The sequence below is a fragment of the Sorex araneus genome, chromosome 4 (genome assembly GCF_027595985.1).
Source record: "Sorex araneus isolate mSorAra2 chromosome 4, mSorAra2.pri, whole genome shotgun sequence".
In the NCBI taxonomy this organism is placed as follows: domain Eukaryota; kingdom Metazoa; phylum Chordata; class Mammalia; order Eulipotyphla; family Soricidae; genus Sorex; species Sorex araneus.
In genome coordinates, this window is record NC_073305.1 from 199,185,277 (window position 1) to 199,201,721 (window position 16,445).

A 16,445-nucleotide genomic window follows, 5' to 3' on the forward strand; every position below is an offset into this window, starting at 1 on the left:
TCGAGACAGATATTGAGAGAGTCCGGGAGGGAGATGTTGGGGTCCCCTGGCACATGGAGAAGGAGCTGGGGGCAGGTTAGAGTCAGGCAGGGGATTTGCAGGGGTCAGGAGGATTCTCGGGTGGACTTAGGCCTGAGGGAGGAGGAACAGGCCTGCTTGGAGGGAGGAGTCTCTGTATTTGTGAAAATATGTGCACACATGTGTGTATGTGTGTACAGGTATATGTGAGTGAGTATGTGCATGGATATGTGTCAGTAAGTGTGCATGGATATGTGTCAGTAAGTGTGCATGTGTATGTATGGGGGTACATGCAATAGAGCATGCATGTGTATGCATGACTGTGTATGTGCACGAGCAAGCTTGTATGTGCATGAGAATGTACATGTGCAAGAGTGTGTATGTATGCATGTGCATTTGTGAGTGTAAAAATGAGACAGCAGGTGTGTGTCATGTATAGTGTGAGTCATTGTGTGTGTGTGTTGGTGGGAGAGCACCTGTATGAATTTGCATGTAAGGGTATATGTGCAGCATGCCTGTGTACACATGAGCAAGTATGCATGAAAAATCATGCATGTGTGCATGTGAGGCAGTGTGCATATGTGCATGAGAAAGCATGTGTGAACATATATGTGAGAGCATGTGTGAGCATGCATGTGAGAGCATGCAGGTGAGTGTGCATGTGAGAGCATGTGAGAGTGAGCATGAGAATGTGCAAGTGCAGCATGCATGAGCGAGTGTGCATGGGCATAAACAAGCGTGTGTTTGATGCTCCTACAGATGTTGTGTAAGCATGCATGTGCACATACATGTGCGTGCAGGGGGTTCAGCACTGAGAGCTGGGTTGCTAGGCAGCAGGTCACCAGATCCTTCAGTGCCCGTGTGAGTGCCTCGAGAGGCAGCAAGAAGGTCTGAGGCAATGCTGGGCAGCTGCCTCCCCAGCATTTCTGCTTCCTGCCCCCACGGGGCTGCCCACAGGGCTGGACCATGACACACGGTGGTCAGCTCCCCTGTCACACTGTGGCCACGGCCCCAACTTGCATCTGGGAACTGTGCTCTCTGCTCTAAGCCAGTCTTGTCAGGGGGCCCTGCGGGGGGCCAGTCTGGCCTGGACACCCTGCATGGGGCCTCTCCTGACTGCCCCTCCCCCCCGCACCTGCTACACCTTCAGAGCCTGAGTCCTCCCCTCTTGCGGCCTTAGAGGTGGAAAGTGAGTCCACATGTCTCACTGTGCAAGTGTTCGCCTCCTCCTCCTGGGGCCTTATCCTGCCACCCCCACCCCACCCCAACACCTACAACCCGCAGCCACAGCTTTGCAACTTGCTCCACCTTTTCTTTTCTGCTGAAATGCTCTTTATTGCATTGTGAAATCCTATTATCAGCTCAAACCAGGATTCCTCACCGCAGGCAGAATTCGTCTCTCTTCTTTCAGGGCCCCAGGCTCTGCTCCAAGGGGGAGCACTACTCCACATTCAGGGCAGGACGTCTGGGTCTGTCTTCCCCGGGCAGACCTGAGTCCTGGGGCCAGACCACCCGATGAATGCCTGCCCAGAGCCCTCTGTGGGGCAGCCTGCAGCCGAGGCAGTGCTCATTGGGCATCTGCCCCCTTCCCTAGCAAGGGCTCTCTATATGCTCCCCACTTCCTCCATCTGGGGGACGTAGGCATCCAGAGCTGCTCCCCCCATTGTTTTCCTCACCCCTTGGGCTTACGGATCCAGGCTCCAAACAAATCACCGACCACCGGCATGATTTCTTGTGCACTGTTTCGAGCAAGGCACCCAGGTGCTGAGTTTCCAGATTGCGTTATCCATCCTGACATTTTCCAATCTACCGGGTCCTCTGCCGATGCCAGACTATAGGTAGCCGCACACTGGGGTGACCTACAGGGACAGGAGCAGGGGAGATGGTGACCCAATGCACTGGGAGTTGGGGGAGGAAGGCTCTGGAAAGAGAGGGAGGTAACCAGGCTTTCCTTGATCTGTGGAGGCTCCAGTGGGAGGGACAACAACAGTCTGGGATCTAGTTCCCTAAGACAATTTGTTCCAGGCAGGATGAGAACCTCTGGGCAATCAGCCTGCCGGATTTGAGGCAGAACCAGAAGAGGATGGGACGGATGCCAGAGGAGAAGCCAGCTGCCTTTCCTGAAACCCAGATTGCTGGGGGTGAGCAAGGGGGCCAAGTGGGTAGCATAAAGCCTGACCCATCTGACACCATTCCCTGTGCCCCAGTCAGACCGTGCCTGGACATTTTCAAATATGGTTAAGTAAAGCCTTTAAAAGGTTTTCACGGTATCACTGTCATCCCACTGTTCATCCATTTGCTCGAGCGGGCACCAGTAATGTCTCCATTGTGAGACTTGTTGTTATTGCTTTTGGCATACCGAATAGAGCCAAGGCTCCATTGTGCGGGCAGGATACTCTCGGTAGCTTGCCGGGCTCTCTGAGAGGGACGGAGGAATCAAACCTGGGTCAGCCGAGTGCAAGGCAAACGCCCACCCACTGCTCAATAAATACACAGACCTTGAAAGCAAGCTCCGGTGCCAGGACTGAGCTAATGCTCTTGTCGTTTGCAGGTGAAGAGACAGTACCCAGGGCTTGCATGGGTGTGATGGGGTGTCATCAGCTTCCCCCGCTCCCATGCTCCCATGCCACACCCCTTGGGCAATGGAGAAAGTATGCATTTTTCCCTCCGTGCAGTTCCTGGACAGAGAGGGCAGGAATCTGGTCAGGTGTGCTCTAACATTAAGTCACGATGATAAACAGTTGTCCAGAAGTTGGCTGACTTTGAACTCAACAGGACTTATTTATTCATTTATTTATTTATTTGTTTATTTATTTATTTTTTGGTTTTGGGGTCACACCCGGCGATGCACAGGGGTTGCTCCTGGCTCATGCACTCAGGAATTACTCCTGGCGGTGCTTGGGGGACCCTATGGGATGCTGGGAATTGAACCCAGGTCAGCCGTGTGCAAGGCAAATGCCCTACCCGCTGTGCTATCGCTCCAGCCCCCATTTTTACTGAACCAAAGTTACTTAGAAAATGTGAGGGGGGGGGGAGAGAGAGAGAGAGAGAGAGAGAGAGAGAGAGAGAGAGAGAGAGAGAGAGAGAGAGAGAGAGAGAGAGAGAGAGAGAGAGAGAAGTACGTGCTTAAGAGAGTACATGGGCTTCTCCAGAGCGGAAAAAGCAAAGATGCATAAATGCAAACCAGAGATGTGTTCCTGAGAGAACAGGGGCTTACAGAGTAAGCCAGTTGTGTGCACTTTAAAGTGGTGATTTTATTTCATTTTAACAAAGTTGTAGTCGCAATTAGATCTGCCCAGATAATTAAGTCCAATTTACTAGTTTGCAACTGGTAATTAATTACTCCAGTCTTTCGAGTGAGCCTTGGAAAGACAAGTCGCTCCCCTGGGAATGGAGCCGCAGGAGCACGGGCACCTTCAGAACTTGCTCTCCCCGTCCCTGTTGTGGTCCTGGATCCTACACAAGATGACCAGTGGCTTGGACTATGGACAAGTCCCTCACCCTGCCCAACGCCTGAGTTTCCCTCCTGGAAAGGAGGGTCTGTTTCTGCTGCCTTCGCTCCTAAAAAAGCCATGGTCATAGCTTCTTTATCCACTTGATAAATGGGCACTTGAGTTGTTTCCAGATCTCGGAGTATCTACACATGGGGATCCTATGCAGCCATTAGAAAATTGAAGTCATACATAGAAAGATTGCACTCATCTGTGGAATATAGAACAACAGAGTAGGAGACTAATACCCCAGAATATTAGTATATAATACCAGGAGGTTGGCTCCATAGCTTGGAAGCTGGCCTCACACGCTGGGGAAAAGTCATCCCAGATAGAGAGGGGAACACCAAGTAATATGTGATTGGAGATCCCGCTCGGGAAGGGAGATGCGTGCTGAAAGTAGACTAGAGACTGAACAGAATGACCACTCAATACCCCTATTGCAAACCACAACACCCTAAAGGAAAGAGAGATATCAAATTGGAATGCCCTGCCACAGAGGCAGGGTGGGGTGGGTGGGATGGGATTGGGGGTGGGTGGGAGGGATACTGGGTTCATTGGTGTTAGAGAATGGACACTGGTGGAGGGATGGGCTCTCAAACATTGCATGAGGGAAAAACAAGCACGAAAATGTGTGAATCTGTAACTGTACCCTCACTGTGACTCACTAATTAAAAAATAAATAAATTTAAATAAAAAAAAGAAAATTGAAGTCATGAAATTTGCTGATAGATGGTTTGACGTGGAGAGTATCATGCTGAGTGAAATGAGTCAGAGGAGAAATGAGAATAATACCCAAAGAGAAATATGAGAATAAAAATGAGAAGCATGAGAATATACCCAAAGAAAATAGGAACAAAGGCCAGGAGGATTGGTCCTTAGTAGAAAGCTGGCCACAATGTGGGGAGGGCAGTAGGTGGGAGAAGGGACCACTGTGACAGCGAGAGGGGAAAGGGATTACTCTGGACAAGGCCTGGGTGCTGAAAGGAGGGAACGTGGTATGCCTGATACCCTGTCAGTAACAGTATCACAAGCCACAGTTCCTAAAAGGAAAAAGAAAGTTGCGCCTGCCAGAGAGGCAGGCTGGGTGTGGGCGAGAGAGAAACTGGGGACATTAGTGGAGGGAAATGGACACCAGTGAAGGGATGGGTGCTCAAACATTGCATAACTAAAACTCAGTCATGAGCAACTTGGTTTATCCTGGTGTTTCAATTAATAATAATAGCACTGTAACACTGTCGTCCCATTGTTCATTGCTCAAGGGGGCACCAGTAACGTCTCCATTGTGAGACTTGTTACTGTTTTTGGCATATTGAATACGCCACGGGTAGCTTGCCAGGCTGTGCTGTGGGGGCAGAATAACTCTCGGAAGCTTGCTGGGCTCTCCGAGAGGGATGGAGGGATTGAAGCCGAGTCAGCCACATGCTAGGCAAACGCCCTACCCGCTGTGCTATCGCTCCAATTCTAGGAACAATTCTGCATGTGATTTAAAGAGTTTCTTATAACAAAACTGTTTGATCAGTGCCTTTCCTTCAAACACAACCTCAAACCTACACATTCCTTGACATTCATTCTGTCCTGTAACTTTCCTTCAACCCATTTCAAAATCAGGTTATTACAACATGATCTCCCAAGTTTTGGACACAAGTTACTAATAATCTCATTTAACATGACAAAACTACTCTGCAGTAACTATTATTATCATTATTGTTGTTGTTGTTAATAACGATCAGAATAATAGATTTAGGGTTTGGAAGGTGCCCGTTTCTCTCCTGCCAAACTCTCTACCTGTCCCAGGTGCTATGAAAGACCTCAGAGCATCATCAGAGACTGGAGCTGGTGCCACACTGCTGTTCCTCATGGACCCTCCGAGAGGAATGTGAGAAGTGTTGGGGCTGGAATATGGCCTCAGCTGTACGCGATTCTCATTCCTGCTGCACAGCTCAGTCTTGTTTTCTGGTGTTTTCCGGTATGCTTTCTCAACTCAGCCAGAAACTGTCAATTTTCCCTAAACCTGCCCTCCAAGATATTGGTGGTTTTTACACTTCAGAAGATGACATCTAGTTGCAATTTTGCTCTATACATTAGGACTTCCTCTTAAGATCCAGAGACTAAATCTCAACCTTGTTAGCTTATTAAAAACAGTTACCTTACTTTCTCACTATAAACATTTCAGGGAATACTCATTGCTACTCTGGAAGATGGCCTTTTCAGTAACTGGATCAGTGGAGTATCTGTTTATAAAAAAAATTAAAAAGACCTCCAAATTTTGGGGTAACAACAATCACAAAGCTGAATGAATGGGTTGTTACTTAATTAAGGAAATGTTGGTCTAGGATTTTCTTTTCCTTTTTTCCTTTTTTCTGTTTTGGGGCTACACCTGGCAATGCTCAATGCTAACTCCTGAATCTGAGCTCAGGAATCACTCCTGGCAGGCTTAGGGAACAGTACAGCATGCTGGGGAATGAACTTGGGTGAGCTAGATGCAAGGCAAATGCACTCCCTGCTGTACAATCTCTCAGACCTCAGTCTAGGATCTTTTTCCCCCCAGACCCATCAGATACAGGGTTTTGAGACAGCTGTAGTTTGCAGGTGGTGGATTTTCAAAGCCAGGGGTGAGGTGACGTCAGTTCTGCTTGGTCCTGAGAGGGATGGATGCTGCCTTTAGCTGGTGTTGAGCCTTTACAAAGTGAAGAACTATCACTTCTGCTTATTGGGCAAAGTCAGTTCACAGAGGTTGTTTTGTTCATTTGTAAAATCAAAATATTCCTAAGTTCTTCATCTATTAGTTTCCGGTGTGGAGCATTCTAACTGCTCTATGGTTGGCAGGAAACTGGAGTAGAGAAATTTATTTCAGAAAGTTCATATTTAGGATAAACAAGGAACTTATTTGGAAAGATATATTACTACTTTTTAGCTAAAATATTTTATTGGTGAGAGCACAGAGATAGTACAGTGGGTAAGATAAGCATGTGGCTAATCCAGGTAGGGCACCACATATGGTCCCCTGAGCACCATTAGAAGTGATCCCTGAACACAGAGCCAAGAATAAGCCCTGAGCATCGCTAAGTTGTGGTTCAAATACCAAAAAATTTTTGTATTAATTTACCATTATTTTTATAATGCTGTATAAATTTTAGGTGTATAGCTTTGTGCCTTTATATAGTGCATAAATTTGCTTTTTTTTGTGGGGGGTCACGCCCTGTGATGCTCAGGGGTTACTCCTAGTTCTGCACTCAGGAATTATTCCTGGCAGTCCTTGGAGGACCATATGAGAACCGGGGATCGAACCCGGGTCGGCTGTGTGCAAGACAAATGCCCTACATAAATTCGTATGCTGCCTTGATAGGGTCATTGAGTACCAAATTTCTAATACATTAGTTCATTCACTCCAAAAAGATGAGTCTTGTTCCCTGCCTCACATCATGTCCAATCAGTTGTAGATGAGCCACAGACCAACATGAGAAAGGAGATACACACAATTATCAGAGACGGTAACATAAGGGCATCTTTATTGACTTGAGGTAGGAAACAATTACATAGAATTGAAGAAATCAATGGACACATTAACATTAAAAGGGTGTGTTATCAAGAAACATGAATTAAGGAAGGGAAAACGCAAACCATCGGTTGGAGAAGCAGTGTGCAATAACGTATATCCAAAGATTCCTACAATAAATTCGGCAAGAACTGCAAACTACCGGGAAACACTAATACCCAGGAAGGTCGGAGCGGGCGGACTGGCCCGAGTGTGCTGCGCGCGTCAAGCCCGACTTCGAGCACGTCCGCGGTCAGCTCTGACTGCTGCTCCCACGGTCACCTCCAAGTGTTGGTCCCCCGGGAACCTCCGACTGCTGGTCCCCGCGGGCACCTCAGACTGCTGGTCCCCGCGGGCACCCGGGACTGCCGGTCCCCCGGGAACCTCTGACTGCCGGTCCCCGCGGGCACCCCCGACTGCTGGTCCCCCGGGCACCCCCGACTGCTGGTCCCCGCGGGCACCTCCAACTGCTGGTCCCTTCGGGCACCTCCTACTGATGGTCCCCGCAGGCATCTCCGACTGCCGGTCCCCGTGGGCCCCTCCGACTGCAGGCCAGCTGTGGGTCTGGCCTCTCCCTGCTCTCTGCGCTCCGTGCGGAAGCGGGGCAGGCTCCTTGGACTGGGGTCTGCCCAGGGCTTCTCCAACTACCCGCCCTTCGAGCCCCAAGCGTTGGGCCTCAGATGGGGCTGGCTCATTGGCTGGCTACTTGGGCATGAAGGGCTGAGGCTTCAAGGTCCCCCAGGAGATGCTGCTCAAACTCCTGGAGGGAGTGACGTGGCCGGACAGGGCTCTACTGGCCTGAGCCCTAGTCAGAGGCCAAGAGGAGGCACTACAGGAAGGCGGAAGCCAGCCCAACCTGCCCAGCCCTGGGCATAGGCCTGGACTCGTGTGTCATCCCTCTGAGGCACGGGGGCCTGTCCCTGGTGCAGACCACAGTCTTCTTTTACCCCCCGGTGGACGATCCCTACATGATGGGTCGCATCGCTTATGCTGTCGTGCCCGAGTTTCAGATCCCCAGTTACGGAGAGACCAGGTCCACACACGATAATGCAAAAGCAAAGGAACTTTATTATTAGCCCGAGCCAGCGCAAGCCCGAGCTAGGGTCCGAGTCTCATCTAACACAGTGGAGTCTTGACAAGGATCCTGACTCCAAATCACAAGCAGCTTCTATAGGGTTCAGAGTTTAGAAGCAATTTATATACTGGTCTGTTTTTAGCATTGGCCCTATTACAACGGTGGCCAGCAATTAGGCGATGGTTAGTAACAGTTTCTAAGGAGGGGACAGTGACCCCGCCCCCCCCTCCGCCCCATGACCGGCCAGACCCAACTGCCCAATTCCTTATCTCAGCAAATTACTCAACTTTTTGTTGAGTTTACCAGAAACTGCAAATCCTGCTCTGGGGAAACAGAAACGGAGACCTAGCTGAGACTGAATGTTAGCTGCAGCTTGCCATGGCATCAGTTTCACCCTCACAGTGCCAATGCGCTGAGCGACCTCTACGCCATGGGCATCACCAAATGTGACAACATGCTGATGCTCCTGATGTCAGCGAGAGCATGAGTGAGGAGGAACGAGAAAAGATCACGCTGCTTATGATCAGAGGGTTCCGCGACGCTGCGGAGGAAGGAGGCACCGCGGTGATGGGGGGACAGACCGTGGTGAACCCCTGGATTATTGTCGGCGGGGTCGCCACCGTGGTATGCCAGCCCAATGAATTTATGATGCCCGACAGTGCGGTTGTGGGCGACGTGCTCGTGCTAACCAAACCCTTAGGAGCCCAGGTTGCCGTGCACGCCCACCAGTGGCTGGACAACCCGGAACGATGGAATAAGATCAAGATAGTGGTGTCCAGGGAAGAGGTAGAACTGGCTTATCAAGAGGCCATGTTCAACATGGCCACGCTCAACAGAACAGCCGCTGGATTGATGCACACATTTAACGCCCACGCCGCCACAGATATCACCGGCTTTGGCATTCTAGGCCACGCCCAGAACCTTGCAAAAGAACAAAGAAATGAAGTGTCCTTTGTCATTCATAATCTGCCCATCATTGCTAAAATGGCTGCCATCAGCAAGGCCAGTGGCCGGTTTGGTCTCCTTCAGGGGACGTCTGCTGAAACTTCCGGTGGAATGCTCATCTGTCTACCTAGAGAACAGGCAGCTTGCTTCTGCTCCGAAATCAAATCTTCCAAGTACGGAGAGGACCACCAAGCACGGATTGTTGGCATTGTGGAGAAGGGCAACCGGACTGCCCGAATCATTGATAAGCCTCGCGTTATTGAAGTCCTACCTTGTGGGTCCACCGCAACTGCTTTAGCTCCTGACAATCCCAGTGTCTCCTCTGAGGCTAGCTCCTGAGATGGACTAGCAGAAGTTGTTCGGACTGAGGAGGCATTGTGCAACAGTCCTCAGGAGTTGATTTTAAGGAGAAATTTCCAAAGAAGGCTGCCTGCGTCATAATTCCAGCTACCCTTTCCAGGTGATTAGACTCAGCCCATCAAAAGCTGCACATTCCAAGGCCAGAAAGAACATTTTAAACTTCTGGGGAGGGGGGATGGGATGTATGTTCATCTCTTGCATAGAAGAGGAACAGGAAAATCTGCTTCCTAACAATATGGGCAGTCCTTCAAAAACTAGAAACTGAGTTTCCATATGACCTCGCAATACCACTTCTGGGAATATATCCCAAGGATGCAAAAATAGCACAGTTAGAAATGACATCTGTACCTATATATTTATTGCAGCCCTGTTCACAATAGCCAAAATATGGAAACAACCCGAGTGCCCTAAAACAGATGACTGGTTAAAGAAACTTTGGTACATCTACACAGTGGAATATTATGCAGCTGTTAGGAGAGATGAAGTCATGAAATTTGCTTATAAATGGATAGACATGGAGAGTATCATGCTAAGTGAAATGAGTCAGAAAGAGAGGGACAGACATAGAAGGACTGCACTCATTTGTGGAGTATAGAATAATATCACATGAGGCGACACCCAAGGACAAAAGATACAAGGGCCAGGGGGATTGCCCCGTAGCTGGAAGACTGCTTCATGAGTGGAGGGGAGAAGGCAGATGGAATAGAGAAGGGATCACTAAGAAAATGATGGCTGGAGGAGCCAGTTGGGATGGGAGATGCATGCTGAAAGTAGATAATGGACCAAACATGATGACCTCTCAGTGTCTGTGTTGCAAGCCATAATGCCCAAAAGTAGAGAGAGAGTATGGGGAATATTGTCTGTCATGGAGGCGGGGGGTGGGGTATACCCGGGATATTGGTGGTGGGGAATGTGCACTGGTAGAAGGATGGGTGTTTAATCATTGTGAGATTGTAACCCAAACATGAAAGCTTGTAATTATCTCATGGTGATTCAATAAATGTTTTTTTTAAAGAAAGAAAAGAAAATCTGTTTCCTCTTTCTAAGGGCAGGATAAGGCTATTCAGGTTTAAGGGGTTTTTTTCTTTTTTTTTTTGTGCAGAATTAATTGGTTTCTGCACAGAGAATGAGATGATTCAAAGTACATACACACCAAAAAGAAGAAAAAATAGCAATTTGAAAAATAACATTTAGATCAGAATACCTGTTTGGGCCAATGCTGTTAAAAATGGAGCGATCTTATAATGCAGTGTCAAATTGTTTTTTTATTATTTATTTATTTTTTCCTGACATACAGGCTCTTTCCTGCTTTGGACAAGAATTGAGCAGCTTGTCCAATGCTTGAGAAAGGAAGACTTGTAGCCGTTTGACTCAGTCTCTATTAATGATGTCTCTCCCTCTAAACCCCATTAAAGACTGGGAGAGTCAGAACAAGCCCAAAAGGCCAGGCATTGATGGCCTATGCGATGTAAGTCTTGTGCTCAAAGATTCTGTTAATTTAATATTTGATGAAATAAAAAGAACTTTGTTGTAAAAAAAAAGAAAAGAAATGAAAAGAAAGAAAACACAAATACCCCAGTTTATAAGTTGAGCAGTGAGGTATGGCTGAGAACCAGTAAGCTTATAAAGAAATGTTTCATATGATGGGTCATCAGCAAGTATAGGTTAAAACCCAAACACAGTACTGTGCTATACCATTATTTATGAGATTGACAAAGATTATTAAATGCTCCTGATGGGGAAGTAGCATTGCACTGTAGCACTGTCGTCCCTTTGCTCATTGATTTGCTGGAGCGGGCACCAGTAAATCTCCATCGTGAGACTTGTTGTTACTGTCTTTGGCATATCAAATAGACCATGGTTAGCTTGCCAGGCTCTGCCATGCGGGTGGGATACTCTCAGTAGCTTGCTAGGCTCTCCGAGAAGGAGAGAGGAATCGAACCTGGGTTGGCCGAGTGCAAGACAAATGCCCTACCCACTGTACTATTGCTCCAGCCCATGGGGAAGTAATTGATTCAGTTTCTTTGAAAACCTGGCAATTACTATGAAAGCTGAACCTACACAAATGTGGTAACCTATCAACAATCCTACCCTGAATAAATCTCCCCCCCCCCGAAAAAGTTTCTACATGAGCTCTAGTCACCCTGTGCAAGGATATATTTATTGCAACACTGTTCATTAGAGTCCCAAAGTGAAACAACCATGAAATTCATGATCAGGACCCTGGGTATAATGAAGAAAGCAGACTATATTCCCCTCTATCCTTCATAGCTAGCCCCTCATCCCTTGGATAAATTCACAGATATAACGATAAGCAAAAGAACAAAATACATGGTGTACTTCTATTCATAAAAATATAGACAGCAGGTCATTTGATGGAGCTGGAAGCCAGAACCAGTTACCCCTCTTCCCCCATCATAGACCCAGGATTGGGAAAGCAGAAAGGAAACTCTTGGTCTGTTGATGTCATGTACTTTATCTGTCGTCATGGTTGTCTGGGCAGGTACACGTTCTCCAATATGCCATTGGGAAGTAATTGCAGATGTATGCCATGTGCTGTATCATGCTATTCTTTAATTTAATTGTGTTCTGAAACAATCACAGGTGGGTTCTTGTACCACGCAAAATAAGTATGTCTTGGCAGTGAGCACTATTATCTTTCAGCTTCCCTGGTGATTCTTACGTGCAACCAGGTGGGATATTTCCTCCCTTGCCCAATATCCAGTGCTGTCAATCTTTCCTTGGCCATAGCTGCCTCTGTTTGGGGGACCAGCTTCAGTGTTGGGTCTCCTGAAGATACAGCAAACTCTGTTGTGCCATCGACGAGAAGTCCAGGCTTTGCTCTGCTCTCTGTTTAAGATCACTGCCTTTGGCACTGCTGCCTGTCAGTCTGGGTCACCATTTAGACGACACTTGATGGGCTCTTAATGATCTTGAGTGGTTTCCTGGAGGTCATGCAGCTGAGAAGCAGCGAGCTACAAGGTGAACCCTTGCTCCCGACACTTCTGAGCCCAGCGCTGCTAAGCATAAAGCCTTATGCAGAGCAAGACAAGGAAAGCACTTAGATAAAGAACAGGCAGGAAGCAGAGGACGGGAAGGGGAACACAGCGCCTTGCTAACGTACACCAGCGGCAAGAACTTTCTCTGCAGCCTCTTCCCCCCCACCCCACTAGCTTTTTGAAAAGAGAGAAATTTCCAATTCACGTTGTAATTAATGCTTCTTTTCTCCCCATTGCTTCTCACCTCAAGGAGGGTGTCAGGTACAGCCTGTGTCGGAACAGCGATACACTGGAGGCTGCGTTTTGTCTTGTTCCAATTCTCGCGGCTCCCGTTCTTGATCTGCAGCCCTGCAGGAGGACTCCAGAGTCGGATCTTCCTCAGAAAGGTGTTGTGAGTTGAGATTAGTTAGGCAAGTGGCAGAGTGAATGCAGAAGCAGTGATTTTGCATAATGAGGCGTGTGAAATCCCTCTGGAGGTTGTTAAAACAGCAGACAGACTGCGGTAAACAAGAAGGAAGGTAGACTTTGAAAACAGATGGCTTTGAAAACCTGGCAAAGCCCTTAAAAATTGGTTTCGTTAGCGCGAGCCATTTTTTCAAATCCGACATGCATATTTTAAAGTTCTGTTCTAATGATAAAGTTCCGTGGGTAATTGAACATCAGTTTCCATCGGCAGTAAACACGCTGCCAAGCAGATGTGATGGACAGTTTTGTGCAGAGACCTGAGCTGTTCTTGTACATTTGGATTCAGACGCCGCAGCTTTGGGTTGGGGCAGCTTTGCTGGGTTCCCCTCTGGTTGGCGTTCGGACACGGCCTGGCACCTGCTTCCCAGGCACCTGGCGAGGTCCCTGCCAGTAGCTGCAGCTGCTCCAGACCTCTCCTACTCTCTCCTTCTTCTGTCTCTGTTTCCTCCAGGAAATGTCTGGTACCCCACTTCCCTTTGTGTGAACAACGTCATTGTCCCTAACCCGTTACTTGCTGGGGTTCCCTACATTGCCTTACCTTGGTACAGACTGAAAATCTGTGTCTGGGGACTGGAGCCGTAGCACAGCGGGTAGGGCCTTTGCCTTGCACGCGGTCAACCTGGGTTTGATTCCCAGCATCCCATATGGTTCCCCGAGCACAACCAGGAGTAATTCCTGAGTGCATGAGCCAGGAATAACCCCTGTGCTTTGCTGGTGTGGCCCAAAAATCAAAAAAAAAAAATGTGTCTGGATGATCCAGCAGATCCCTATTTCTAGGTGTTTTGACAACACCCAGGGGTGTCCCTGACAGAGTCTTCAAGGTCCTGTTGGTGTAATTACCTCCTTCTGAAGACAAGTCTGCCTCACTGTCTCGTACTTACTTACTTCTAATCTAGAATCTAGAAAAGTTTTTGCAGCAGGGAGGGCACCTGGTAAAATTTTTCTTCAACCCAATACCACGCAACCAGTTCACTGGATTCAGAATGCTCTCTACCTACTGGTCACAGAATAATCACCAACTCTTAGGTCATACTTGTATGTCCCAGTCATCTTAGAAGCACTTTGCTTCAATGAAGTGAATCATCGCACCTCTGTGAATTTTAGGGAGTGTTCTAACCTCATCTTAGAGATGGGGAAATCAAGGCACAGAGTATAGTCAAGTGTTTGCTCAAGTTCACACGGCTAATAAGTGTGAGGTCATTCCCAAAGGTGGCATTGAAGTTCAGCCACTGTCCTTGGTTCTGGCCACTGTAAGTCATGGCCGCTCACCTCTGGGGATCTTCAGCAGCCACCAGGCTGCTGTCTGCCAGGTGGTAACCACTGCCGTCCACCAAGGCCAAGTTCATCCGAGCCTCGTGGGTTGAAGCAGTTGCACGTTTCCTTGTGATTCTGTCCTTAAATGATCATAATGCTGGGTGCGAAAAGAAAGGAGGTTTGCGAACGGCGACTCATTGGGCATCTGAGAAAGTCTGATTGTGGACAAGTTGCTGAAATGACTGCTGTCAACAGGAGGATGGATCTAATCACAAAAAAGATGATCTTGGGGCTCAGGAGGGCAAAGGTTTCAGATTAAATCTCACGTGTCTGAAAGAATTTGATCATCTCATAAGCGATGCTGTGACCATGTTAGCTGTGTGCACGCTAGATTCTGCCCAAAGATTAACTGCTTCTTCACACTCCAGGTGTCCTACAGAACACAGGGACACGTTCGTGCTGGGTGTAGTTGAGGGCAAGGACTGAGCACAGATTCTTTTTCTAAGAAGAATCCTTGGCTGTTCCTTAAAAACCCTCGAGTTGGGGAGCTAAGATCCACCTGGAGAGCAAAGCACAAAACTCTCCCAGTGCATCAGCAAGGAGGCTTTCAGAGAAGGTCCCTTCATTATTTAAAAAAAAATTAGCATTTTATTATTATGTTGGTTTTTGTGATGGACTTGTTTGTGCTCAGGGCTTATTTCTGGCTCTGTGTTCAGGGATCATTCCTGGTGGGGCTTGGATTACAGGGTCCCAGGGTTAGCTGCATGCAAGGCTAGTGCTTTATATTTTCTGTACCATTGCTACAGTCTCCAGAAAAGATCCTTTGAAAGGTTGTGCTTGCATGCAGAAGAGAATTATTCTCCAAAAGTGGCGTGAGACAGGGAGTGAGAGTCTTAAACATACCCAACCTACAAGGAGAGATAGTTGGGTTCATGCACTTGAAACAAACTTGGACTCAGAGACCCCTGCTGGTCTCCCGCCTTCTGCCATGATGTTCATCTTCCACGGACAGCTCTTGGGCAGCCATTCATTTGGCTGTGTGCGTGCCTGGCTATATATATTCTAAGGAAGAATATTCACATTGGGTTGAAATAGGGAGTGCATTCTTATTTCAGTCCTTTTGGTCTGAATCTTTTAAAACTCATACCAAAATCAATCTTTTAAAACTCAGACTCAGTCTATTCATCCGGGCCAAACCTGGGGTTTGTGAGGTATGTTTGTTTTACTGTCCCTTTGGGGTGCATTTCAATTCCCCCAAACCTTTACTGTCTCAGATCTCTTTATCTCGAGAAATAAACTTAAATGTGAACATTCCCATTTCTCAGCGGGGTGCTGGGTGATGTGAATCCATGATCAGCAGAACGCGGGGGAGGGGTCTATTTCCGGGGGGTCAATGAGGCTGAAGTTTGGGATGAGACACCATCTGTGCAGACACATTCGAAGGCGGGAGAGTCAGGGCGAGATGCTTTCTGTTTTCCAGCCTTCCTCGCTTGCTTCTTGTGCTACCAAGTCTCTCCTTTGCACCACGCTGAATGGCACTAAATTAATACTGCTGATCAATAATAGAGCAGCTTTGAATAATTATGCGCCAAAGATCTGCAGGTTTTTGCAAACCTATGAGCTTCTTCTCATTGTGTCCCAGCTCTCTGGGCTCTGACAGCTGGGAACCTCCTTTGGAGCAGAGACCACCCAATGGCCAATTCATTTCCTCTCCCAAGTGGCCCCTACAGAGGGCCGTGGGCATCAGACCACCATTCCTCACCGACTGGGCATCAGGGGACTTTGAGGAAAAAAATATCTTGGAGGGTGTGGTCAGACCAGATGGGAACTGTGGCGAAGGTCCCATGGATGAGCTGGGAATGAACCATATGGAGCTCTGATCTTCTGCAAGCAACTTCCAACCCTGCCTGCCCCCAAACAGGCAATGTTTTGTGTTGGCAGCAGCTCACCTAGAGATTTCCATTCACCGCCAGGTCTTCTCTCCAGGTGGGCTTCCCAAGGCAAACCCAAGCCCCATCTCCCTGCCTTGCCTGCTTCTTCCTTGGAATCCCTGCCCTGCGGGTCCTGCTCAGGGTGCCAGCTGGACACTCATAACCCAGCTGGGAAATCCTAGAACTCCCTTAGAGCCTGGTGCTAAGGGAACTGGAAGCCAAAGAGAGGCCTGCAGCAATTTCCACTCAGCTCTGTGACTCTCACACCAGTTCCAGGCATTCTTGGGTGGTCCTAAAAGTCTTTCAGATAAACGGTTGCTTCCTTAGGAGGGCTGCCATTGGATCTCCTTTCTCTGCTCCTTTGATCCT

General features: G+C 48.1%; 1 pseudogene; it reads left to right on the forward strand.

Annotated features, from left to right (window-relative positions):
- Positions 1–661: 661 nt before the first annotated feature.
- LOC101551414 (selenide, water dikinase 2-like) lies at positions 662–9,537 on the forward strand (annotated as a pseudogene).
- The last annotated feature ends 6,908 nt before the right edge of the window (positions 9,538–16,445 follow it).